The sequence below is a fragment of the Mauremys reevesii genome, linkage group 12, assembly GCF_016161935.1.
Source record: "Mauremys reevesii isolate NIE-2019 linkage group 12, ASM1616193v1, whole genome shotgun sequence".
Classification (NCBI taxonomy): domain Eukaryota; kingdom Metazoa; phylum Chordata; order Testudines; family Geoemydidae; genus Mauremys; species Mauremys reevesii.
The window spans coordinates 35572054-35598965 of record NC_052634.1 but is presented as its reverse complement, the minus strand read 5'-3'; the positions used below and the strand labels follow the sequence as shown (position 1 = coordinate 35598965).

The 26912-nt window shown below is 57.3% G+C and overlaps 2 non-coding genes across 2 annotated transcripts; one reads left to right on the top strand and one right to left on the bottom strand.

Moving 5' to 3' along the window:
- Positions 1-4728: 4728 nt before the first annotated feature.
- Positions 4729-4810, bottom strand: TRNAF-AAA. The gene has a single exon. It is a non-coding gene; the product is annotated as a tRNA-Phe (tRNA).
- A 1991-nt stretch (positions 4811-6801) lies between these two features.
- On the top strand, positions 6802-6873 carry TRNAC-GCA. The gene has a single exon. It is a non-coding gene; the product is annotated as a tRNA-Cys (tRNA).
- Positions 6874-26912: the final 20039 nt, after the last annotated feature.

Here is a 26912-nt window from a genome sequence, read left to right as displayed (position 1 = left end):
AACCAGCGTCTCTGGAGGGTCAGGGCAGGTCACAGCCTCTCCCTCACATGTCCCAGGCCTCCTCCCCAGGCCCTGGCTGTGCTGCAGGGACACCACGGGCTGGACACTTGCTCTGGTGGTGGCAACACGCTCTAGGTGACAGGCCCCTTGTTCCCAGTGTCTGCCCCCATGTAGGGGATATGATCCCCCCACCCCCAAAAGTCTGGCCTGCAAGATCTCTTGACTGATGGCATCTCCTTGCACTGGGCCTTCTGCCCAAGGTCCCCCTCGCTCTCCCACGCTGCTCACTGCACCCACCTCCAGCCCCAGTGCTGCTGCGGCTCTGCCTCCAGCTCCCTGGGCTGCTCCTCTGGCTCCGCTTGCTGCAGCTCTTCTCCCAGCACAGATCTGCTCCCTAGGCAGCTTCTACAGCTCGTGCTGCTCCGGCTCGGCTCCCAGCACAGATCTGCTCTGGTTCTCCCTGGCTGGTGCAGCTCTGCTCCCCGGCTCTTCTCGGGCTCCTGCTCTCTCCTTAGCTCTGCCCCACTCTGGCCCAGGCAGTTCCAGCTCCCATGGAGGATGGGACCCTGGCCTGGTGACTCCTCATTACACTGCTTGGCCTGTCAGTGCGGCTAACTTGGAGCTTTGTCCTCTCCCCATTGCCCCTGGGGACTGTCAGTCTCAGGGGCCTGATTTCCCATTGACCCTTCCCCCTTCTATTGGTGCTGGGAACTAGCCAACCAAAACCCCACTAAGTTTTAGTAAGGGGCCAACAGTCCCTTACACGAGCCAGCCCCGTGAGAGTCACCACTGTGCAGAGAAAGCAGTACAAGCTGGTCCCATGGTGTAATGGGCAGCACTCAGGACTCTGAATCTGGCAATTTGAGTTCAAATCTCAGTGGGACCTTGTGTTGGCTTGTGGTAAAGCCCTGGAGCTCACAGTGCTCAACTTCCCTGTCTCCAGCTGTGCAAAAGCAAATCTTTCCCCTCCTGCTGGGTGACTTGCCCACTGGAGCCAGGTCTGATGGCCAAAATTGGTTGGGGCTCTAGAACTTGTGACCCTGATGCCTGTGGTTTGACCAGGTGGTTGGGATTCTTGCTGCATCACATGAGGCCCACAAGTTTGGCCATTTTGCTTGCAGCCACATGTTACCTCTTGTCCACCTGGCACTTGAAGAAAGGAGGGCCAGGGCCAGGCTTCATAGTCAGGGCTAGGCAGGAGGGAGGCAGAGTCCCAGGCTGGAGCCCAGCACCTCTCCTCCTCTGGGCACCTGGAGCAGAGGCAGCTGGTGCTGACAGCTCCAAGGGAAGGCTTAAAAGCCACAGAGCAACCGAGGGCAGGGCCAGAGGAGGGCAGGACCATGCCTATGCGTGGCCAGCCTGCTCCCTGGCATGCCGAACCCCCACTGAAGGCCACCCACAGACCAGCATTCATTCAGCGGCCAGCATCACAAGGCGGTAGGAAAGCAGGGCCAGCCCCTGAGTGGGGCCTCTGACCGTTCCCACTCAAGGGGCTCCTTTTGGCGGTGGGGCAGGAGGCTTTCCCCCAAGAGGCTTTTTCCCAGCTGCTGAGAAGCACAGAAGTACCCAGTGTTTGCTTTTGCGGTGAAAGGGCTTAATACATTTAGCCGGCCTGGCTAGCTCAGCTGGCAGCACCTCTGGCTCTAACTCTGAAGGTTGAAGTTACAGTTCCCTGTCTGGGTGCTTGGGGCTCCTCTTCAACAATACAACACACAATCTGCTTAAGCCCCCACCCAGTAACCTGGGTAAACTAACCCTGGCCACTGGGTGCCTCTAAGAGGTGATACTTTCCCCACTCACAACCACTGAGTGCAGGAAAGAAACTTTAATAAAAAGGAGGAAAATCACCTTGTATTAACTTGGGAAAACACCACAATCAGGATTCATAACACAACACTATGAGCAAAACACCCACCCACAGTGCGCTGGGTAGTGGCCTTTTGCCTCGGGCTCTTAAATCCAGACCCCAGAAGCTCTGTGGATGTGCCCCTCCCTTCACTGCACCTCACCCACAGCTGCTGCCCTGGGTCAGTGAAAACCCAGAGTTCACCTCTCACCTCCTGGGGGGAAAGCCCCTTTCTCCCTCCGCTGTCTGGCCACATTGCCGGCCCCTTGCCGTTCCACCCTGTCACCGCTCTGCTGGCCACCCTCTCTGCTCTGGGACGTCTTGTGGTCCCACCAGGAGCGGAACAGGCTTCCTAAAAGTAGCAGCCACCAGAGCCCGAACAGTAGCCCCACCCCTGCCACTCGAGGCCACGCCCCTGCCCCACCCCTCTCCCCAAGACCCCACTCCTACGATGCCTCTTCCCACCAGACCCCTCCTCCCGCTCACTGTTCTCCGTCCCCTCCCCCCCTCACTCGCCCTTATGGTCATTAGAAAGTGGCAAGGCAGAGCCCTCCCATTTTTAAAAGCCCTGGGGTGTTGTTCCCCCCTGTTCAGGCACCCCTGGGGCCCTGCACTTCACACAGCTCTCCCTGATTTCAGCTGTTAGTGAGGGAGCCTCACTGCTAGCGCAGACTGGGCAGTTTCTTGCACGAGAGACACTGTCCCAAAGCAGGACTAATGCTTAGAGCTGGTTATCAGTGATTTCAGATCTGTTGGTCTGCAGCAAGACTCTCCATTGAGTCTTAACCAGCTCTGTTATTACACAGGGAAGAACAAAAGGGTCAAATGGGGCCTGGAACCCTTAAGAAGAATCCACCCCACCGAGTACAACACTTGTCGCTACCTGCTCTCAAACCCACTGAGAATGTTTTGGGGTCACCCCTCGCCTTTATCAACCTAGGGGGTCTTGGAGAATTACAGTTAACAGGTGCTCCAGTGGCACAATTGGTTAGCGCACAGTACTTATAGAGCAGTGCTGAGAGGAGCTATGCTGAGGTTGTGAATTCAAGCCTCCCCTGAAGCACTGGCTTTCATTAACCAAGTGGCATAACCCCCTCATTTGGCTCTGGGGAATGTTGAATTCCAGCCCTAGGACACTGAAGAGAGGAGAAGTTAAAAATGCCCCCTTCACTTATTACCTCCTCTCCAGAGAACAGGTGAGAATCTACAATCCTTTTTCCCTCACCAGCCCCTGTGCCAGGATCCCTCAAGCAGAGCCTGGAGTCCTGCCCCTGGCGTCTGTACTATTGACAAAGACTAAGTGACAGGGACAAAACACTCAAATCCCGCCTGGTGCGGGGAGCCAGGTTTGCTCTTCAAATTCTGTCGTTGGTACATTTCCAGGCCTGGGAATGTCCCACAACAGCATTGAATGGGAAGCTGCCTGCAGAACAGTTACACTGCACAGAGCTCCTGTGGAGGAGGGGTGGGAATTAGTAACATTGTGAGGATCGTTTGGGAAATGAGCCTTTGCTGACAAGGTTTGTCTCTGTTCATATTTCACCTTCAGGTGTTATGTTGAGGGATCTTTAGTATAGTTTTGTGAGGTTAATAACTATCTCCTCAACTTTATTTACTCAACTTAAAAATTGGTGTCACTTGATTTTTGCATCTCCCTGTGAAACTACAACTGACACGTGTGGCTTTCTACAGGGGCCATGACGTTAAAGTTGGGGAATTCAATCTCTGTACTTGTGTAGGGGGTTGTTGCTTTTTTACAGCTGCCTCATGGCCAGGCACACTGGGCTGTTAGCTGCACCCACTGTCCTTGCCAGGGGCCCCTGCTGAACCCTGGGAGGCTGCACTGCCATGCTGGGGTGACTCTGCAGGTGGAGAAGCTGCTGTGGAGCAATGTGGAGCAGGTGCAGGAAGACGGGGTCACCATTCACATTCTGAACTGCAGTTTTCCAAATTTGGGAATAGATTCATAGATTCATAGACTTAAGGTCAGAAGGGACCATTATGATCATCTAGTCTGACCTCCTGCACAAGGCAAGACACAGAATCTCACCCACCCACTCCTGTAACAAACCCCTAACCTATGTCTGAGTTACTGAAGTCCTCAAATTGTGGCTTAAAGACTTCAAGGTGCAGGGAATCCTCCGTGCTGCAGAGGAAGGCAAATGTCTGAGAACAATTCTAGGGGAAGGTGAATGCAGAGCAATGACACTGGAGATGCCCAGACCTCCAATGGGAGCAGTGTGGAAATTAATAATGGGAAGATCATTTGCAAAATTAGTCGTCACTGACAAGATTTGTCTCTGTTCCTGTTTCACGCTGGGGTGTTAGTTAGAGGAATCAGGACAGATTTTTTTACTATATTAATTAAACACTTAATTTTATTTAATCAACCAAAAACTTAGTGTCACTTATTTTTTCTCTGTCCTAGCAAGAATGAATTGAATTTCGTGACTTTCTGGAAAGTGCAGCGAGATTAAATGTGGGGAATTCAGTCTCTGTGTTTGTGAGCTGATGTTTTCCTCTCACAGGTCAGTGCCTGCATTGAAATACCAAGGGGGATCTAAGGGCAGGTGTACGCTGGACACTGAACTGGCAGAGCGACGTCTCTCAGGGTGTGAAACCCCCCCCCCCAAACCCATAGAATTAAGGGGACCTAAGCCCTGGTTAGATAGTGCTAAATAAAAAGAAGAATTGTTCTGTCAATGCAGCTATTATAGGGATGGGAAAACCTCTCCAATCACTGTCTACTCCAGAGTGCTATAGCAATGCCACAGCAGCGTTTTAAGTGTAGACAGAGTGAAACTAGATTTAGCTCCAGTTTGCATTGTGGATGCTCAGGCACTTAGACTAGAGCAATAATAACAACAGCAGCACAGTGCTTGCATAATTGGCAGGATTTGAACCTGCACAGGGAGACCCCAATGGATTTTTAATCCAGCACCTTAACCACTCAGCCACAACTATTTGATATATGTTTGCTTTACTACACGATGATTCTGTTCTCACTGAATTGTCACTTCAAATTGTTTGCTCAGACCAGCTTCCCCAGCACACTCACTGCTGTGCAGCTCTGTACGTGTGGCCATGGCCGAACAGCGAGTATTCCTATCCATTTCCCTTCCGGCTGGAGCAGGATGAGAGTGTGTTTCTGTTAATGACATTGCTTTAGATTATTGTTCATTCCCCACATTGACAATTCAGACAGTCCCTTTCCTAGTCAAATCTCCAGCACATCGTTCCAATAGCCGGGGGCAGGATTTCTCTGTGGCACTGAAATATTTCAGGGGGTTGGTGTGTGAGCTCAGCCTTGCATTCCACCCTTGATGTTTCATGGACTAACAACAGCAGCAGAAAGAAAGAGCCGAGCCAATATCTCCCTGGCAGGGATGCAGGTGCCACGTCCCCTCTGTCTGAGCATCGCCACTGCAGGAGAGAAGGGTTCACTGGAATCGAATGCCCTGGCTCAGACCAGAGACACAGGGAGGTTTTGCTGTTCATGGATCTGTGCAAAGGAAATTGTGTCTCTGTGTGAAATTGAGGCAGGAAATGAAACACCCTAAGGAATGTGGGTGAAGGACTCGGGCTGAGCAATGATTTAACAGGGGTTTGTTTCAATTTATTGGCCTGATTAAAACTATCGCTAAAAGCCCCCTGTAACAGGGGCTGCAGGACAGGCCAGGCAGTTCTGCGCGGAGTGTTCAGAGCTGCCCCGTATCTGCCCTTTCTCTGCACCGCCCCTGCTCCCAGAATGCACCAGGCCCTGGACTGAACTCTTCCCCTGCTGGCCGAGCTGGTTTCGTTTGCTGTGATCCTGTTGGCTTGGCAGGGGGGGAAGTGACAGTCCCACCCCAGAGCCAACGCCCCCCTGTCACCCAGCCCCCTGACCCCCAGCAGTGCAGGTCAGCCAGGAGCTGGGCCCTGCCAGGCACTCAGGGGCGTCTCCCCTGCAGCTGGGGGCTCTCCCCAGCGTGGTCTGTGGGAGCTCGCGCACTAACGGGGCAGCGGCAGCAGCCGCGTGGTGGGTTGGGCTGGTGACCCGGGTCCATCTCCTGGGGTCGGCTGGGTTCATGCTCAGGCAACTCGCCCCAGCCACCAGCCGAGCCCCACAGCCACGCTGCTGCTGTTACCGCACTAGCCCCTCACGCCCCCATTCCCTCACTGAAGCCAGGAGAAGGTTTGCAGGGAGGAGGTGGGGGGGGGGGTTGACCCCAATATCCCAGAGCTGATTCTCCCCACAAAGGGGTGTGTGCATGTGGTGGGTGCTGTGTGCAATGCCCTGTGCCCAGGAGGAGGGGACCGGAGCTCTGCCGGCAGGAAGATTTATCCTGCAGGAGCCCTGCCCCCCTCCCCCAGGGCTTCCCCTGGAGCAGAGAAGCTTTGAATCCTCGCTGGAGACTAGAGACGCCCGAGCAGCACGAGCTGCCTGGCAGAGGTTCTGGATCAGGGCCTCACGGGCACATTGGGTTCATTCCCTCAGGGCTGCCCTGCCCAGTGCCAGGGCTGCTCTCACTCCTCCAGCACAGAGGGGGCTGCAGGCTCTTTGCCAAGCTGGGTCTCAGCTCAAGGCAGATTTAACACTAGCAGGGGGCCCAGGTATGTGCTGGTGCCGCTCAGGGAGGGAATCTGGGCCAAAGACTGATTAGAAATTGGGTAACACTGAAGTGGGACTAGAAAGACCCTTGCTGGGACGTGGCGGGTAGGTAGCCCCCATTGTGTACCGTGCCCTCACCAAGAAGTCTCTGGGAGTGTGGGTTCTTCCTGATGCGCCACCAACACGTCTTGTTGGTCCTGATGTCGGCTGCTCCTTTCTTGATACTGACAAGCTAGTTGTGGGCGTTTCCCACTCACCCCATAGCTCCAGAATGCACAGACAGCAACACTGGTGTGGAAGAAACGAACTCCACTCTCAGGTTTCAAGATCCTTGAGATCACTGCCATTGCCAATGTAATTGTTAGGGGGTATAGCTCAGTGGTAGAGTGTTTGACTGCAGATCAAACAGGCCTTGGTTCAAATCCAAGTGCCCCCTTAAAAGCCTGGTCCTTCAACAAAAAGTAATCGCATACCCATTTCCATTATGTTCAGGAGCTCCACTGACTAGGGATGAATGGAAACACTCAACATTTTCCTGTGCAAATGCATAAAAATCTAGCAAATATGTCCCCCAGCTGAAATCAGTTCCAATCCTCTAAGAGTCTAGTTTATGTTTTCATCAATGAAACAAAGGCACATGAAGACACATTTACAGGTCCTTGGCCTCCACAGGCTACAATGTGCAGAAGAACAAGAACCACATCCACTTGGGAGGCATGGACTAGTCTGTATTACATTTGGTAAGTAAGTTGCCATTGGGACTGAAAATTCTACTGGAGGTGGACAGGAGCCTGTTGAAAAAATAAAATAACCAAGATTTACCAAACTCCCTGTTACACATTCAATCCTCTCTTTTTTCTATTTTATTAACCTGGGAGCAAGTTACCAGTGACCCAGGGCTGGGGTGGAAGAAGGTGCAAGTGCGGGGAGGAGCCCAGGGCTGGGGCAGCAGGGGGTGTGTGGGTGGGGGAGCACTGGTAGGGAGGAAGGGGAGAGTCGAGAGCTGGGGCAGCACAGGGTGTGTGTGGGGGAGAGCCCAGGGCTGGGTTGGCAGGGGAGTGAAAGTGGTGGGAGGCCCAGAGCTGGGGAGGCAAGGGGTGCAGGTGTAGGGAGGGGAGAACCCAGGGCTCGGGCAGCAGGGGGATGGGAGGGCAGACAAATTTTTTTTTTGCTTGGGGAGGCAAAAAACCTAGAGCCAGCCCTGCCTCCACATACCGTAAGGTAGGTAGGAGCGGATCATTATTATCCCTACTTGGAAGAGGGAGAAGCTCAGGCTGAGACAGGAGAATTGACTTGTCTTAGGCCACACGGCCAGCCAGTGGCAGAGCTGGGAATAGGACTCAAGACCCCTGATTTTCAAACTAACCATCGGATCTTGAATTTCATCCATTGAATGACCTGAATAAAGTGCTCTCAGATGAGCTCCAGACCAACAGTGCACAGTAATTATTCAGCAAGTATTTGAGGAGAACTGCAATGTTAGAGAGAATCATGACCTGCTCAGAGACCATTAATGCAGAGAAGCAGCAAAATTCATCAAACATAGAACTGGTTCTGACTTATTTCCTTGGTCTTAAAAGAGAACAACAAGGACCTGAGTCTCCTCCCTGTCAATAACCCCCTGCTGAGCCAATCAGGGTAGAGATTGAGGACGGGAGGCTGAGGGTTCTCACCAGAGAGCCCAAAGGATGGTTCAGGTCACTGGTGGGGATCACTGCCCGAGCACTATTTCAGCCCCACATTTTTGGGTGGACCTCCCACAGTGGGAGCTGCCAAACACTCCCCCCGCAACACATACACACACCCCGCTCTTGGTGTTGGGAGGGAAACAGGTGAAAGGACAAAAGAAGCAAGAGAAGAGAAAGGAGGAAGGGATGGAGGAAAAGGTGAAACACAAAGGATAAACCCTAATGTCTCCAGTAATTCTAGGGGACAAAATCCCAGGTGCGGAATAAAATTCTGCCTCCTTAAGCTCGTGTTTTCCATGCTTAGATTTCATCACCAGATGGCTCAGACTGAACGGGTTTCAAACCTCGAGGAGGCTCTTACCTTCTAAACAGGGACGGCTGTTTTCTAGTAAAATCAGGAAAACGGAAGGAGAAAAGTCGAAAGAGGCTCCTCCTGGTGCTCACGTCCATGAACCCGAATACTCTCTCAGTCCTCAAAAAGAGACCTCGAGAAGGAGACTTGCTGAAGCAAAGCCACAGGGGTCTCTGAGGTTTCCCTGGCCCCTCGCGCCTGTCCTGCCGTGCTGATGTCAGCATCTCTCTGTGAGGTCACCACCTCCCCACCACCTTTGACCAATAAACTGAGGTCTTGCAAAAGGCCTTTGTGATGTCACTGCCACACCCCTCCCTTGCTGTGCTAATGTCCTGCCCCTGCCCAGGCACTTTGGAGGTTTGAGCTACTCCCTGTGGATCACCCCACTCAAGGAGTGTTCATTCTAGGCAGCAAGCCGGTGAGACAGGAAAACATCAGATGCTGCTCCCAATGCTACACTCAGTTTTTCAGAAATTAGTCGACTTTATGGCCAGAAGGGACCATTAGAGCATCTAATCTGACCCCCTGCATATCACAGGCCTCCTGTATGACACAAGAGCTACTTTTGGGTCAAACACATTCCAGAAAGGCATCTAGCCTTCATTAAATGACATCAGGAGATGGAGAATCCACCACTTTCCTTGGGAGATTGTTCCTGTGGTGAATCATCCTCACTGGTTAATATTTGTGCCTTAGTTGTAATATGAATTTGTCTCTTTTCACCGTCCAGCCATTGGGGCTTGTTATGCCTTTCTCTGCTTTAATACCCAATCTTTTCTCTCGATTAAGGCCCTTCAACACTTCAATGAAGTCACCTTTCAATCTTATTTTGATAAGCTAAACAGGTTGAGCTTTTTCAATAGCTCACTAGAAGGCATTTTTCTCCAGCCCTCAGAACGTTTGGTGGCTCTTTGCTGCCCCAGCTCCAATTTCACAACATCTTTTTCAAATGAGGACACCAAAACTGGAGGCTATTCCAGTATCAGTCTCACTGATGCCGTGTCACCTCCTGTGATGTTATTGACATAATCTGTAACTGTATAGACCACCGTTGGGACCACTGTTCTATATTTGCAGCCAATATTATAGAAAGGTTGTCGTGTATGGGGTCTATGGAGAGGTTCTGATTGGCTGATTATAATTATGCTATCTCTAGATGTGTATCATTCTTGTAGTTGACATTATGAATATACTGTCCATATTTCAATCTTGTGCTCTGCTTCCAGGGAACACCCCAGCCAGACAAGTTGGTGTCAGTTCTGCCTAACCTGCTTGATGGCCCATTAAGGACCATCATCTATACAATCGACCCATTGAGAGAAGGCAGCTATCCCTTGTCACTCAGCAAGGTATGCAGGGACCTGCCTATGGACAGAACTCTAAGGTTTTTCTATGCCTCATGCTGGGTAGAGTGTCCTTGGGAAAAAGAAAGCAAAGACCACTTGGCAAGAGACTATACAAGGCTGATGCCTCATCTCCATTTTGTCTTCAATCCTGCTTCATACCCCTGGAGGGACTTTGCTACAAACTGAAGCTCTGTACAAAGGACTGAATGGCCCATCCCAGCTGTGGATGGACTCCAGAGACTTGATTTGAACCTGCAGTTTATACCATCACTGCTACAAGCCTGAACCAAGAACTTTGCCATTACTGTATGTGAAGGGTTAAAATCCATGTGCATTTTATATAACAACCTGATCTATGGATTGTGCCAGCCCCATGTCGACTCCGCTACCGCTCAGAGCATCACAGTTCAATAGGAGGAATGCTCTGCCCCGAACACCAGACATTCCCCTACTTCCTGGAACAGGGGGGCCTGTCCCCATTGTCCTGTAAACAGCCCCACCATGTAACCCAGAGGTGGCTGCATCTTAGCACCAAGACACCAGTGGTCACTGCTCCAGAGGAGATGGTACATACAGGCCACTGCCCTACGTGGCCACCAGACGTCACAGACTGTGCACTGTTTTAGCTGGTCCCACAAGTTACTGCCCCAAGAGGTGAGGTACACACAGGCTACTACTCAAACTGGGCACCTGGGGTCACTGCAGCAATGGTTGGGGGTGATACATGCAGGGCACTGCCGCACATGGCCACCAGGGGGCACTGCTGCAACGATGGTGGTGGTGGTGGTGTGGGGGGATGATAAACAGGCCACTGCCTGAAGTGGCCACTACCACAATGGTGTGGGGAGAGGGGGAGGGAGATACCAATAGGGCACTGCCACACCAGGGCACCACGGGGACGTCACTGCTCCAATTAGTAAAGATACACATCGGGTAGTGACCCAAATGGGGGCCCTACCCCAGAGAGAGAGGGGGCTGGGTAGAGAAGAGGAAATCAAAGGCCACTGCCTCACTTAGCCACCAGGGGTCACTACCTAAATAGGGGGACACACACACAGGGCACTGCCCCACCTGACCAGCAGGGGTCACTGCCCCAATTGGGGAATATTCAGAGGGTATTGCCCCACGGGGATGCCAGGGATCAGTGCCTGCCATACCTGGCTCAGGGGTAGAGGGGATAGGGTGACCAGATGTCCCGATTTTATAGGGACAGTCCCGATATTCGGGGCTTTTTCTTATGTAGGTGCCTATTACCCTCCACCCTGTCCCGATTCTTCACACTTTCTATCTGGTCACCCTGGGGGGGCGGGGGGGAGAGGGAGGCGGCTACACACAGGGCACTGCCATACTTGGCCACCAGTGCACATCCCTAGTGGGGGAGTGACACACACCAGGAGCAGGGCTCACTGCCACAAAGGGGTTGGAAGACACCCAGGGCACTGCCTGACACGGCCACCCAGGCACCCTGCCACCTTGGGGGAGGTGAAGAACACACCTCAGGCACTGACTCCTCTGGCTACCAGTGCTCACTGGCCCAATGCAGGGGTTGGGGGGAGTAAATACACATAGGGGACTGCCCCACTGGGACAACACGAGTCCCCGAGATGAGAGTGGGATACGCAGAGGGCACTGCCCCAATGGCTGATATACATACAGGGCCCTGCCTCACCTACCCACCAGCGCTCACAGGCGCAATGGCAGTGGTGGGGTCACATAGGCAACTGCCCTCAGTGGCCACCAGGGGTCGCTGCAGCAATGCTAGGGGAGATACATGCCAGGCATTGCTGCCCTTCGCCACCAGGAGTCACTGCTCCTACAAGAAGGCATCTACAGGACACTCCCGTGCCTGGCCAGCAGGGGTCCCTATCACTGGGGAGGGGCTATGGGGAAGCAGAGAAAGAGCAACTAACTGCTGTGGGGAAAATCGTCATCTACCGGGGAGAAAGAACGGACTCCGCTAGGACATCGCACCAACTCCGGCCAGGCTGGATACCAGCAATTCGGGGCTGGAGCAGCTCCAGCTAGAGGCTGGGTGGAGGCAGGTGACCTCGGTCTCTGTGCTGAGCAGGCAGCGAGGAGGGACAGGGAACCCCCCGGCCAGGGTCTGGCTGCCCAAGGAGGGGGAGATCTGTGGCAGGCTTTGGAGTAGCTGGTTCAGCAGCCGTGAGCCGCACGCTTGTCCCTGCCTGAGCTCTCCAGGAGCACATAACACACAGGTGCGCACTGGATGTAGGCACCAGTGTAACGACAGAGCCAGACTCTGCTGAGTGCTGCCCGTGAGAGACAGGGGCAGAGTCAGACGGGCAGATGGGGGCAGGAGATGACAGGGCCAGCGGCCATGAGCTGAACCCATCAAAAGTCCAGCCTGTGACCTCACCATCTGTCCCTGCAGCTCTCCATCTGTCCCGCTGTCCGTCAAACTCTCAACCTCCCATCCATCCCCAATGTATGCCACCCCCCCACCACCCATCTGCCTCACACACACATCTATTTCCTCATGCATCCTGCTGTCCCTCTGATTGGCCCTGCAGTGCCCAGCACAAGGAGGCATAGTGGACCCTGAGCGAGGCTTTTGGGTGATGCAGTAATGGAGCTAGCGGGTGATAACGGGGGTTCTGGGCATCTCTAATCCTGTGCCCAAAGCCATGACTGCGAGCCCACTCCTCTCAGTCTCAGACCCCACAGCCCCAAAGACATGACCGGCCACTCATGCTGTGACCCAGTTACAGCAATGAGGTCTCCCTGAAGATAGGGGGTGGGAGGAGCAACCCCCTTATCCTGGCAGGCAGGACACATCCTTCCCAGTATGGCAGAGACCTTGCCCGTGGGCAGATAGACCCAGCTGAGCCCATAGGGGACTGGGGGAGGAGGAGCAGAGGAAGAGGATGAAGGCAACTGAACATGACAGGTGTCCATGAAAGGAGAGAGAGAGTTTGAGTGTAAGTTGGCCAACACAGAGAGAGAAACCTTGGAGAAAGAAAGAAACTCAGAACAGGGAGTCACCCTCATGGATCCAACCTTCTGCTAGGGAGCACACACCACTCCTGGCCAGAGAGATGATCAGCCCCTACGAATGGCAACATCATCTCCCTTGAAGCCACAGCTAGTCCAGAAACCCACACCCAGGTAACGGGACGTCCCTGCCTGGAGCCAGGGGGGCTGTGACCAGAGCCCTCCCCAAACCAGACACTTCTCTCACCGACAGAGACAGCTACTCTCATCCAGCTGGGCAGGTCTTGCCTGGCATCAACAGGATTCACCCTGTCACTGTTCTCGCTCACTTTCCATCTCACCTCGGGGCTGGACTCCGTCCCCGCGACTTCTTTTCCCTTGGTAGGAAACACAACCCAAGAGGAAAAGAAAAAGCAATGGTGGCGAGGCTCCTCTTCTCGCTACTCCCGCACCCAGGGCTCCGGCTTCAACCCTCCTCCCATTCTGCCATCACAGCTACAATTAGAAATCTGAGCCCTGGGCTCACACCTGGTTGTCTCCCCAATCCTTGGCGCTGTCCAGCATGTCTCCCTCCACAGAAGTCACCTGGCCTCGTCTTAGACTCCATCTTCATATTGCTCTTCTCCTTCCCAGAGCTCCTGCTCTGCTCCTCAGACCTGTCTGTGCTCAGCTCTGCAGGCAGAGGGGAAGGGGCATGATGGGAACACAGACGCCCCATTCCAGACACCACGCAGCATCCACAGGGCTACCAAACCACGTCACCTTCGGCCAAAAACCACCCCCCACCCCGAGGGAGCAAAAAGCCTTTGTGAGCTCAGCACACACAAGCCAGGAAAAGATTAACACCCACCCCCAGCCCAGCCAGACTGGGAGCTTCCCCCACTTCCCGGCCACAGGCCCACGGGGCTCATGGATGGAGGAGTTTGGGGGGCTGTGGGGGCCCCTGAAGAACTAGCTCAGCGTGTGAATGAGGGACTGGGGTGTATGTGGGGGCCGGACTGTGGGTTGGGGTGTCCAGGGGGACCCAAGGGAAGGGACTAGGGGGATTAGGGATAGAGGAGGGTGGGGATACCAAGGTGCATTGTGGGAAGGTGGGATTTAGAGCCCAGAGTGGATGGGTGGGGGTGGGTTGCAGGACCCCACAGTGGCTGAAAAGAGGAACCCGGCAGGTTGGGGGGCAGCAGAGATCGGAGATGAGGAACCTCACACCCTGGGGATGGACTGGGGCAGTGGGGGGATGGGAAAGTGGGGCCCAGCACTGGAGACATGGGTTGGAATCAATCCGGGGCAGGGCGCTGAGGACGGGGAGGGGCAGGAGGAAGGGGGGATGGGGCACTGAGGACAGGGGGGAGGAGGAGGAGGGCGGCGGCGGCAAAGGGAAAGGCCAGGCAGATTGTACAGGATGGGGGAGGGGATGCTGGGGGCTGAGGGATCCCCACAGATGGGGATGGGGCTGGCGAGAGGGTCACAACAGAACGGGAGACACGGAGGGGCAGGTTGCGGGGGCTTGAAGGGGCTATCGGGGCCCTACAGAGGGGGAGGAGGGTCGGAGTGCTGAGGATGGGGATGGGGAGGAGGAAGGGGGCGGGGTGCTGAGGATGGGGAGGAGGCGGGTGGGGTGCTGGAGGAGGGGGAGGGGAGGGTGCTGAGGACAGGGATGGGGGAGGAGGAGGAAGGGGTGGGGCGCTGAGGACGGGGAGGGGAGGAGGATGTTGGGGTGGGGCGGGAGGAGGAGGTCGGGGTGCTGGGGAAGGGGAAGGGGGCAGGGTGCTGAGGACAGGGATGGGGAGGAGGAGGAAGGGGGTGGGGTGCTGGGGGAGGGGAGGAGGATGTCGGGGTGGGGCGGGAGGAGGAGGTCGGGGCCCTGGGGAGGGAGAGGGGAGGTGCAGAGGACAGGGATGGGGAGGAGGCGGGGGCGGGGTGCTGAGGACGGGGAGGGGGAGAAGGATGTCAGGGGTGGGGCGGAGGAGGAGGAGGTCGGGTGCTGAGGGGAGGAGGCGGGGGCGGGCTGCTGAGGACAGGGATGGGGAGGAGGTGGGGGCGGGCGCCGAGGACAGGGATGGGGGTAGGAGGAGGAGGCGGGGGCAGGGCGCTGAGGACAGGGATGGGGAGGAGGAGGAAGGGGTGGGGTGCTGAGGACAGGGAGGAGGATGTCAGGGGTGGGGCGGAGGAGGAGGTCGGGGCGCTGAGGGGAGGAGGCGGGGGCAGGGTGCTGAGGACAGGGATGGGGTGGAGGCGGGGTGGGGTGCTGAGGACAGGGAGGGGAGGAGGAGGATGTCGGGGTGGGGCGGGAGGAGGAGGTCGGGGCGCTGGGGCGGGGTGCTGAGGACAGGGATGGGGAGGAGGAGGAAGGGGGTGGGGTGCTGGGGGAGGGGAGGAGGATGTCGGGGTGGGGCGGGAGGAGGAGGTCGGGCGCTGAGCGGGGGCAGGCGCTGAGGACAGGGATGGGGAGGAGGAGGAAGGGGTGGGGTGCTGAGGACGGGGAGGGGGAGGAGGATGTCGGGGTGGGGCGGGAGGAGGAGGTCAGGCGCTGTGGGGGCGGGGTGCTGAGGACAGGGATGGGGGGAGGAGGAGGAAGGGGGGTGGGGTGCTGAGGACGGGGAGGGGGAGGAGGATGTCGGGGGTGGGGCGGGAGGAGGAGGTCGGGGCGCTGGGGGCAGGGTGCTGAGGACAGGGATGGGGAGGAGGAGGAAGGGGGTGGGGTGCTGAGGACGGAGAGGGAGGAGGATGTTGGGGTGGGGCAGGAGGAGGTGGTCGGGCGCTGAGGGGAGGAGGCGGGGGCAGGGTGCTGAGGACAGGGATGGGGGAGGAGGAGGAAGGGGGTGGGGTGCTGAGGACGGGAGGGGAGGAGGATGTCAGGGGTGGGGCAGGAGGAGGAGGTCGGGGCGCTGAGGGGAGGAGGCGGGGGCAGGGTGCTGAGGACAGGGATGGGGAGGAGAAGGAGGGCAGGGGTGCTGGGGAGGGGAGGAGGATGTCAGGGGTGGGGCAGGAGGAGGGTGGGGTGCTGGGGAGGGGAAGGGAGGGTGCTGAGGACAGGGATGGGGGAGGAGGAGGAAGGGGGTGGGGTGCTGAGGACGGGGAGGGGGAGGAGCAGGGTGGGGGGTCGGGCGCTGAGGAGGGTGGGGCGAAGGACAGGCCGAGCAGAGCGCACAGGGTGGGGAGGGACGCCGGGGAGGGGCTGGCAGGAGGGTCACAGCGGGGGGACACTGCGGGGGCAGGTTGGGGGGGCTGAGGGGCCCCGCGGCCCCAGGCTGCCGCTTGTGGGGCTGCTCCCAGGCAGCTCAGCCCCCCCCCGCTGCTGCCCCCCAGGCCCAGCTGGGGGGGGGTGAAGCCCTTTCACTGCGCGCTGCCTCTGCCCTGGGCCCCCCCCGCCCGGATCCCACGGGCCCGGGGCAAGGGCTGGGCCTGGCGCCTGGAACTGAGGTCTGAGCCCCCGTGCGGAGCCGCCAATCACCGTCCCGCCCCTCGGACCGGCCCCGCCCCGCCCGCCGGCTGCCGCCGAGCCACGTCCCCGTCCCCGCTCCGGTGCCGCCCGCGGGGACTGAGCCGCGCAGACCCCCCCGGCCGCCAGCGGGATTCGAATCCCAACGGCCGCAGCGCGCGCCGGGGGGTGGGGGGGCAGCGCAGCCTCGGGGCGAGGGAACCGGGGCCGCCCCCACGCGCCGAGTCTCTGTCCCGCGCTCTCTCCGCCAATCAGGGAGCGGGGAGGGGCGCGGCGAAGTGACGAGTTACGGCCCCGCCTCCAATAGGGGCCGCGCGTGTGAGAGAGAGAGAACTACGCTTCCCAGAGTGCACCGGGAGGGGGCGTTGTCTGAGCAACCGACCGTCACTTCCGCTCTGAGACGAGCCAGGAACTACAACTCCCAGCCTGCCCCGGGGCGCCTCCGTCCTCTCCAGCCCAGGTAAGGGCGGGTCCCTGGGTCAACCCGACACCTCCCCCCCAACGCCACTCCTCATCCCCGCCCCGCCCCCCAGGGAGCCCCGGCCCCGCCCCCTCCGGCTCCTGATGCGAACTCGCGTTTCCTGGGGTCACGGCCTGGCCCTGCCCCCACAGAGCCGCGCCCCAGCGCCCCCGCCTGCTTCTCCCTGGCCTCCTCTCTCCCACTCGGGGCGGGGCTGGGAGCCAGGACTCCTGGGTTCTCCCCAGCTCTGGGAGGAGGGGGTAGAGTGCGGGAGGGGCTGGGGTGCCTGCTGCCCTCGCGGGGACGAGCAGAGCCCCCCCCTGCAGCTTGCCCCCCCCAACCATGCGCTGGGTGTGCTGGTGCCTGGAGCCGCCCCTGGTTCCAGCCCCTCTGCCCAGGCAGCTCCCCCAGCCTGACACACACACCCAGCCCCTGCACCCGCCCCACCCCAGGTCTCCACAGCCCAGAGGGGAGCCCCCCGGCTGAGTGGGGACTCAGACCCCCCCACAATTACCCGGGGCCCCGCATGATCTGCCCCCGCCCTGCCCTGCTCCGCATGTATTCGGAGTGAGTCAGTTTCCCTGTCCCAACATGTGTCCTGCCCTGTGTCTCTTCTCTTCCCCAGTTCCCTCCAAACCAGCCCATTTCCCCTGCACCCCGGGCTGGGTCTCTGCCAACCCCCCTTCTCCCCTCCGGCCCCCAAGATCCCCTGCCCCTGCAGGTCTATGGGGCTGGATCCCTCCCTCCCCCCTTCTTCCCTCATTTACTGCCTCTGGGGGTCTATGGAGATGGGTGTCTCCTCTGTCATCCCCTCTCCTGCCCCCCCATATCCCGCTGCCTCTAGGGGTCTATGGGGCTGGGTCTCTCCCCCCTCCATCCCCTCCCCTGCCCGCAATATCCCTCTGGGGCTCTGTGGGGCTGGGGCTGGGGCTCTCTCCCTGCCCCTGTGCTCCCCCCTGCACACGATGTCCTGGGAGTTACTCAGATTCCCTGGACCAACATTTCACACACCCCACCCCCACCCGACATGTCTCCCTCCACCCCACCGCATTTCCCCTGCACCCCAGGCTGGGTCTCTGCCAACCCCCCGTCTACCCACCAGACCCCAATATCCCCAGCCCCGGCCGGGCTATGGGGGTGGGTCTCTCCCTCACCCACACCTCCCCTCCCCCGATATCTCCCTGCCCCAGGCTGTCTATGGGGCTGGGTCTCTCCCTGAAGCCCCGCCCCCAGCGCGGGGCTCAGAGACAATCCCCGCCCGGCGGCTGTGACGTAGGGTGACGTGCTCACTCCCCGCAGGCGACTCCTTCACTGGAGACCAAAACGACAGAAGATGTCATGTGTCCGTGGGCGGGGCTATGCAGATGAGCAGTGTCTGGCGGCAGGACGCAGAGCAGCGAGAGGAACCGAAGGAGCCCGGCGGAGAGAATTCTCTGCGTGTGGACAGAATCCGGTGTGGGGAGTTCGTGCTGTGGGTGCCTGCGCCGGAGTCACTTCGGGGCAGTGATTGCCACTGAGCTACATAGTGACCAAAGGCGTGTGAATGGGGTGTGGTGCCTGGCGGGGAGCAGCTCATGGTGGTAACGAAAGCAGCAGATCCTGTCCTAGCAGTCATGGGCGCTGACTTATATGGGCTAGCCCCAGGAATATTCACAGACAGGGGCTCTGCTCCAGCAATATTTGGAGCTAGGTTTCTCCCCTGCTGTGCGCTGCCGGCAGCCCAGAGCCTTTTAAATCCCAGCCGCGGCAGGGAATCAGAGGGCTCTGGGCTGCCTGCCGCGGCGGGGAGCCCAGAGCCCTCTGATTCCCAGCCGCGGCTGGGATTTAAAAGGCTCTGGGCTCCCCGCGGTTGCAGGCAGCCCAGAGCCCTCTGATTCCCGGTGGCGGCTGGGATTTAAATGGCTCTGGGCTGCCCGCCGCAGCAGACAGCCCAGATCCCTCTGATTCCCGGCCGCGGCTGGGATTTAAAGGGCTCTGGGCTCCCCACCGCAGCAGGAAGCCCAGAGCCCTCTGATTCCCGGCTGCGGCTGGGATTTAAAAGGCTCTGGGCTCCCCGCGGTTGCAGGCAGCCCAGAGCCCTCTGATTCCCGGTGGGGGCTGGGATTTAAAGGCTCTGGGCTGTCCGCCGCAGCAGACAGCCCAGATCCCTCTGATTCCCGGCCGCGGCTGGGATTTAAAGGGCTCGGGGCTCCCCCCCGCAGCGGGAAGCCCAGAGCCCTCTGAGTCCCGGCTGCGGCTGGGATTTAAACGGCTCTGGGCTCCCCGCGGTTGCAGGCAGCCCAGAACCCTTTAAATCCCAGCCGCGGCTGAGATTTAAAGGGCTCTGGGCTCCCCGCCGCAGCGGGAAGCCCACAGCCCTCTGATTCCCGACTGCGGCTGGGATTTAAAAGGCTCTGGGCTCCCCGCGGTTGCAGGCAGCCCAGAGCCCTCTGATTCCCGGCCGCGCTGGGATTTAAAAGGCTCTGGGCTCCCGCCGCAGCAGACAGCCCAGAGCCCTCTGATTCCCGGCGGCTGGGATTTAAAGGGCTCTGGGCTGCCCGCCGCAGCAGACAGCCCAGAGCCCTCTGATTCCCGGCCGCGGCTGGGATTTAAAAGGCTCTGCGCTCCCCCCGGTTGCAGGCAGCCCAGAGCCCTTTAAATCCCTGCCGCGGCTGAGTTTTTAAGGGCTGCGGGCTCCCCGCGGTTGCAGGCAGCCCTGATCCCAGTAAATCCCAGCCGGCTGAGATTTAAAGGGCTCTGGGCTCCCCGCCGCAGCGGGCAGCGCAGAGCCCTCTGATTCCCGGCCACAGCTGGGATTTAAAAGGCTCTGAGCTCCCCGCCGCGGCGGGCAGCCCAGAGGTCTCTGGTTCCCGGCCGTGGCTGGGATTTAAAAGGCTCTGGGCTCCCCGCGGGTGCAGGCCGCCCAGAGCCCTGTCAATCCCAGCCGCGGGTGAGATTTAAAGGCTCTGGGGCCGCGGCGGGCAGCCCAGAGCTCTCTGATTCCCGGCCCCGGCTGGGATTTAAAAGGCTCTGGGCTCCCCGCGGTTGCAGGCAGCCCAGAGTCCTCTGACTCCCAGCCGGGGCTGGGATTTAAAGGGCTCTGGGATCCCCGCGGCTGCCAGCAGCCCAGAGCCCTTTGAATCCCAGCCTCTGTCCGCTGATTGCCCCCTCCCCAGACCCCTGCCCCAACTGCCCCCCAGAACCTCCACCCCCTATCTAAGCCCCACTGGTCCTTGTTCCCCGATTACCCCCTCCCGAGACCCCTGCCCCTAACTGCCCCTTGGGACCTCAGCCCCTATCTAAGCCTCCCTTCTCCTTGTCCCCAACTGCCCCTCCTGAGACCCCACCCAACTTCCCCAGGACCGCACCCCCTACATGTCCCCTGATAAACCTCTTAGACTCCCATGCCTATCCAATTGCTGCCTGTCCCCTGACTGCCCCTTCGAACCTCTGCCCCATCCAACTCCCCCTGCTCCTTGTCCCTTGACTGCCCCCCCGGAACTCCCAGCTCTTCTCCAACCCCCAAACCGCTTACTGTGCCACTCAGACCAGCGTATCTGGCTCCATGCAGCTCCAGACAGTTGCTGCCATGCTCCCCCATGGAGCCCACAGCCCTCTCCCATCCCCAGCACCTGCCTTCCAGATTTGAACACCTCAAAATTCAGGAGTGCTCAAGCTCGGTTTGGGCAGATTTTACTTCATTTCTCCCAAATCAGTTTCCCCTGCAAGGTGCCAACTGAAGGTGTTGGAGAACAAAGAGATCAGGTGGCCTCCTAATGCCTGGAAAAGAGACAAAGGCCGGAGGAGGGAGTGTCAGTGCCTGTGCGGACTTCTGGGAAGTGCACGGTGTGGAAGGGGATGCTGTGATGCTTTGGAACATCTCCATACAAAGCCAGTCAGGACTCTGGGGGAGCCTCCTCTCTCGGAGCAGACTGTCTCCAGGGCAAGAAGCTTACACCTTCCTGGGTCTGACCTCGGAGCATTCAGCATGCCCTTCCACATCATGCACTTTCCACAGCGAGTCTGCCCAGGCTGGTCCTGGGGCAACCAGAGGGCTCTGCACCCCAACTCCGCAGTCAGATGTGACTCTCAGCCAGACAGTAAAACAGAAGGTTTATTAGATGACGGGAACACAGTTTAAACAGAGCTTGTTGGTACAGAAAACAGAACCCCTCTGTCAGGTCCATCTTGGGGGGTGGGGAGCCCAGAAACAAGTTCTGGGTCTCTCCCCATTTCCCCAGCCAGCTCCAAACTGACACTCCCTCCTCTGGCCTCTGTCTCTCTTCCGGACAAGGAGGCCACCTGATCTCTTTGTCCCCAACACCTTCAGTTGGCATCTTGCAGGGGAAACTGAGGCACCCACACAGTATTCAGAGAAAATATTAAGAACATTCCCATTTCATCACAACAGGTGCAACAAAATATAATACTGTATATTGAAGTAGGCAAGTGCTGCTTCTGACTTTCCCCTTTTAATTGACCCTTGTAATCTTGTGGCACTGACGCGTTGTAGCTTCATTTTATATCGGCTTACAGGGCGGGAGTGGGGGGGGCACCATTTTGGGCCCCACCAAAAATTATACAAACCTGCCGCCTATGCTCCTCCTGGCACTCACGTCCGTGAACCCGAATACTCTCTCAGTCCTCAAAGAGAGACCTCGAGAAGGAGACTTACTGAAGCAAAGCCACAGGGGTCTCTGAGGTTCCCTGGCCCCTCACCTATCCTGCCTGGCTGATGTCAGCATCTCTCTGTGAGGTCACCACCTCCCCACCTCCTTTGACCAATAGTCTGAGGTCCTGCAAAAGGCCTTTGTGATGTCACTGCCACACCCCTCCCTTGCTGTGCTAATGTCCTGCCCCTGCCCAGGCACTTTGGAGGTTTGAGCTACTCCCTGTGGTCACCCCACTCAAGGAGCGTTCGTTCTAGGAAGCAAGCCGGCTAGACAGGAAAACATCAGACGCTGCTCCCAATGCTACACTCAATATTTTAGAAATTAGTCGCCTTTATGGCCATAAGAGACCATTAGAGCATCTAATCTGCCCCCCTGCATATCACAGGCCTCCTGTATGACACAAGAGCTACTTTTGGGTCAAACACATTCCAGAAAGGCATCTAGTCTTCATGAAATGATATCAGGAGATGGAGAATCCACCATTTTCCTTGGTAGCTTGTTCCTGTGGTGAATCATCCTCGCTGTTGAATATTTGTGCCTTAGTTGTAATATGAATTTGTCTCTTTTCACCTTCCAGCCATTGGGTCTTGTTAGGCCTTTTTCCGCTGGATTAAAGAGCCCTTTAATACTCAATCTTTTCTCTCCATTAAGGCCCTTCAACACTTCATTGAAGTCACCTGCCAATCTTCTTTTGATAAGCTAAACAGGTTGAGCTCTTTCAATAGCTCACTAGAAGGCATTTTTCTCCAGCCCTCAGAACATTTGGTGGCTCTTTGCTACCCCAGCTCCAATTTCACAACATCTTTTTCAAATGAGGACACCAGAACTGGAGGCAGTATTCCAGTATCAGTCTCACTGATGCTGTGTCACCTCCTGTGACGTTATTGATATAATCTGTAACTGTATAGATCACCATTGCGACCACTGTTCTATATTTGCAGCCAATATGGTAGAAAGGTTGTCGTGTAAGGGGTCTATGGAGAGGTTCTGATTGGCTGATTATAATTATGGAACAATGGGATAGAGAAACCTGCATCACTGAAAGTACAGCCATGAAGAAACCACACATCAGCCTTGCCTAGCTGGCAAGAATCAAACCTCCACAGAAAAACCCCTATGGTGTCATAGCCCAGCTCCCTAAGCCCTCATCACACCCACTTAACACAGGGGCCTTTCTACACTATGGCTCTGTTCTCACTGAAGGGTCATTTCCAATTGCTTAGCCCAGCTTCCCAGCACACTCACTGCTGTGCAGCTCTGTACGTGTGGCCATGGCTGAACAGCAAGAATTCCTGCCCTTTTCCCTACTGGCTGGAGCATGGCTAGAGTGTGTCTGTGGTTAATGATGCTGCTGTAGATTGTTCATTCCCTGCCTTGGCAATTCAGACAGTCCCTTTTCCCGTCGTATCGCCAGCACCTCTGAGAGTCCAATAGCAGGGCAGGTTTTCTCTGGGCACTGAGATTTTTCAGGGAGTTGGTGGCTCCTTTCTTTCCTCACCCTGGAGTAAACTCAGCTTTTCATTCCATCCTTGATGACTCATGGAATAACAACAGCAGCATGAAGAGGAGAGGGAATATCTCACTGCTGGGTGAGGAAGGTGGACGCATCCCCTCTGTTTGACCATTGCCATTGCAGGACAGAAGGTTTCAATGGAATCGAATGCCCTGGCTCAGACAAGAGACACAGGGAGGTTTTGCTGTTCATGGATCCATGCAAAGGAAATTGTGTCTCTGTGTGAAAATGGGGAGGGAAATGAAACGCCCACATGGTGGTGCCTAAGGCAGAAGGGACCCCTATAGGATTAGAACAGGACACGTTCTCAAGCAGCATGTTTCTTACTTTGCCCATCTGTAAATTTTGATTATTATTGATGGAACTATTTTGCCATTGGGTCGTGTGTTTCCACAGAAATTGACATTTACCAACAAACACGTAATTCTTACAAGCCTGCCGAGTCTGCCCTTGGTGAGTTTAGAGGGACACATTCCCTCTTCCCACTCCGCATACCAGGCCTGGACTCTCCATGCTGCCCACTTCCCACACTGCTGGGATCCTTCCCTCATCTCCCCTCAGAGCTCTGCTCCCCACTCCCACTTCTGGGATCCCCTCCCAAGACTGTCTAATGCCCTGTTTCCAGGATCCCTCTCCATTCCCTTCCTCCCCTCTGAGCAAAAACTCTGCATTATTCCCACACTGGGAATTAAACCCAGGCTGCTTTGGTGAAAACCAGGAATCCTGACCACTAGACCCTATGGGACTGGGATTGGGATGTTTGTCTGTTAAAACAACCCCTCAGAAGAGCAGCAGCGCCACCCAGTGGGGGTTGCACACAGGGATGGATTAACCCTTCAGGTGCTGAGGTTTCCCTCTCTCCATTCCCAGTGCCTGTGATCAGGAAACAGACATCAGGGCTCCCAGGTGCTTCACAGACCATGACTGAGATCGGGACCCTATATTGCGCTAGGTGCTGTACAAACCCTGGCCAACACTGGGACACCCAGGGGGTTCCCCGCAAATTCTCTGAGCCTCTGCTGCCCAACTTCTTCTGACTCCCCCTGGATCACCCTCCCCCCTCGCAAAAAACCCACCTTTCCAAACAGTCCTTCTTTCCCTGCCCCCTAATTCTGCTTTCACACCCTGGGACCATCTCCTCTCTTTGTCTCTCCCCCCTCAGGTAAAGCAGAGATGGAGGCAACTTCAGCCACTGGAGACAGCCCCAGCGAGGGCTGCAGCCCGCCCGGGGGCGGGGTGTGTTTGCAGACACAGGAAGGGAGCAGCTGGGAGCGGTGGGTGCTGGGAAGAAGGAGGCAGGAGAACTAAGCCCAGAGATGGGACATTGGGCAGCTCCTGGGAGCGGGGCTCTGGCACAGACCGGGGTGGGGCAGCTCCTGGGGCGGCACTCTGGCACAACCGGGGGGTGGGGCAGCTCCTGGGGGCGGGGCTCTGGCACAGCCTGGGGCGGGCACCTCCTGGGGGGGGGGCTCTGGCACAGCCTGGGGGCGGGGCAGCTCCTGGGGGCGGGGCTCTGGCACAGCCCGGGGGTGGGGTAGCTCCTTTGGGCGGGGCTCTGGCACAGACCGGGGGCGGTGCAGCTCCTAGGGGCGGGGCTCTGGCACAGCCCGGGGGTGGGGCAGCTCCTTTGGGCGGGGCTCTGGCACAGACCGGGGACGGGGCAGCTCCTGGGGGCGGGGCTCTGGCACAGCCCGGGGTGGGGCAGCTCCTTTGGGCGGGCTCTGGCACAGACCGGGACGGGGCAGCTCCTGGGGCGGGGCTCTGGCACAGCCTGGGGCAGGGCAGCTCCTGGGGTGGGGCTCTGGCACAGCCCGGGGCGGGCAGCTCCTAGGGGCGGAGCTCTGGCACAGCCCGGGGGTGGGGCAGCTCCTAGGGGCGGGGCTCTGGCACAGACCGGGGGCGGGGCATATCCTGGGGGCGGGGCTCTGGCACAGCGCGAGGGCGGGGCAGCTCCGGGGGGCGGGGCTCTGGCACAGCCCGAGGGCGGGGCTGCTCCTGGGGGCGGGGCTCTGGCACAGACCGGGGGCAGGGCAGCTCCTGGGGGCGGGGCTCTGGCACAGCCCAGGGGCGGGGCAGCTCCTGGGGGCGAGGCTCTGGCACAGCCCCGGGGCGGGGCAGCTCCTGGGGGCGGAGCTCTGGCACATTGTGACATGGCAGCTGCTCCCTGGTGGCCACGTGCTGCCAGCAGCGCTGGAGCCGCCCGAGCCGGAGCGGAGCCGCTGTTCTCCGCTGCAGCCGGGATCTGCCCCCGGCCCCGCTGGGATCCAGAGCCTGGGGCCCGGGGGTTCCCCGTTGTGTGGCTGGCGGGGGCGGGCAGGGAATGGAGAAGCCGGAACTGCAGGCGGTGGAAGGGCAGTGGGGCAGGTGGGGGTTGAGCCTGCCAGGGGGAGAGTCCAGGGGGAGAGTGTGTGTGAGTTTGGGGGGGGGGGGGGGAGATACCTGCATCCTTCTCCTGTTTGTGCCACTTCCCTCCCAAGTACTGGTGACAAGTCTCTCTGGTTCTCCCCCTTTTCTCTCCCCTCACCACACAGGACTGTCAAACCCAAGGAGAATCCCTCATTTTTCCTAAAATTATTGACTCTCTAGTCTCTTATTTTTCCTGATTTTTTTCTATAATTCTCAAATGTCAATTTAAATTCTCCTCATATTTGGGGGGCTTCCCCCACCCCCCATTTAATCTGCAGCAATTCGTCCTTGTTGGGGTGGGAAATTGTTGCCCTGAGTCATTCCCCAAAAGGGATGGGGGTTCCTGGGTGCTGTTTGGGGGAGCCCTGAGACACAGCTCCCTCTGGGGTGGCGATGGGGTGGCCGTTCTCTGCCAGCCACAGGGCATGGCTGGGGCACCGGTGGGGAAGGAGGAACCAGTGTCCCCTATGGAGCCTGCCCAGCCCCTTTGGTTCTGCTCCTTTCTAGCATTTTGTCCAGAGAGTTTATTACTGCGGAGGCTGAAAAATGTCTGTGGATTTAGCCCTGGCAGGAGGGGTCAGGTCTACACTGTAATAAAGAGATCGAGCATTTCCCAGCAAGGCCAGGTAGTATATATTGTGTGGATTCTAGTCACATAACAGAGAAAGTTGCCTGTGCAGCTCACAAGAGTAAATAGGGTCAGATCAGAAGATATCTTCTTTCCAAGTGGGAATTGTGCAGGGACGAACAACAGACCTAGTGCAGCTGTGTTGCCACTGTCTACTAGCACTGAAATGGTTCACAATGCCTTGGTTCAAGTGGCACCAGTTCTAAAAGCAAGGGTGATTTAGTGCTGTGGTTCTCAAACAGGGGTATCCAATGGTCTTCCAGGGGGTACAGCAACTCATCTAGATATTTGCCTAGTTTTACAACAGGCTACATAGAAAGCACTAGCAAATTCGTAACAAATTAAAATTCATACACTGGTTTGTTTATACTGTTCTCTATACTATACACTGAAATGTAAGTACAATACTTATATTCAAGTGATTTATTTTTATAAATATTGCATCTGATTTTGTAAGCAAATAGTTTTTAAGTGAAGTAAAAAATGGGGGTATGCAAGAGAAATCAGACTCCTGAAAGGGGTACAGGTGTCTCTAAAGGTTGAGACCCACTGATTTAGTGCAGGTACCACCGGTAACATAGAACCCTGCAAAAACTTCTAGTGCAGATGAATTTGAGAGCAAGCCAGCAAGAAACAGCTGCAGAGCATGCTAGAAAGGGCTGACCTGTCCGCATTGTCTGTGCCTGACAAGCTGTCATGTGGTACAGAGGCGCCTGTGAGAGCTGGGCAAAGCAAGAGGGTTTGATTGGTCGGTAGGAGCTCCACATGCTAATCAGGAGGTGTGTTTCTGTAAATAGCGACATAAACATCTTCTAATGGCCAGTGTTCTAAAGCTGTCTCGATTGTGCTTTAATGAAATGGGAACCTGGTTTTAGATTTTTGTTCTTTAATTCACTGGGGGTGAAACCCGTTGTATGAAAACATTCACCATGGGAAGAAAGCTTGTGCACATTAGCCTGGGTGTGTAACTGAGTGCAGTTTGTGGAGTGGCAGTGTCATAATCAATGAAGTTAATCTGAGGTGTGATTATTGCTAC